Raw genomic sequence first — 461 nt, 5'->3', positions numbered from 1 at the left:
GGAGGAAGGGGAGAAGGGAGCTGGTGGAGGAGGAAGGAGAGAAGGGAGAAGCTGGTGGCGAAGGAGGAAGGGGAGGAGCTGGTGGAGAAGGAGCTCCCTCCTTCTCCCCTTCTTCCTTCTCCACCAGCTTCTCTCTCTCCTCCTCCACCACCTTCTCCTTTCTCCCCTTCCTCTTCCACCAGCTTCTCCCTTCTCCACCAGCTTCTCCCTTCTCCCCTTCCTCATTCTCTACCAGCTTCTCCCCCTCCTCCTCCACCAGCTTCTCTCTTCTCCCCCTCCTCCACCAGCTCCCTTCTCCCCCTCCTCCCTTTCCTCCTTCTCCACCAGCTTCTCCCCTTCCTCCTTCTCCACCAGTTTCTCCCCCTCCTCCTTCTCCACCACCTTCTCCCTTCTCCCTTTCCTCCTCCACCAGCTTCTCCCTTCTCCACCAGCTTCTCCCTTCTCCCCTTCCTCTTTCTGCA

This window comes from Priapulus caudatus, unplaced genomic scaffold, assembly GCF_000485595.1.
Source record: "Priapulus caudatus unplaced genomic scaffold, Priapulus_caudatus-5.0.1 Scaffold488, whole genome shotgun sequence".
NCBI lineage: Eukaryota > Metazoa > Priapulida > Priapulimorpha > Priapulimorphida > Priapulidae > Priapulus > Priapulus caudatus.
Note: the sequence above shows the minus strand (reverse complement) of the source record.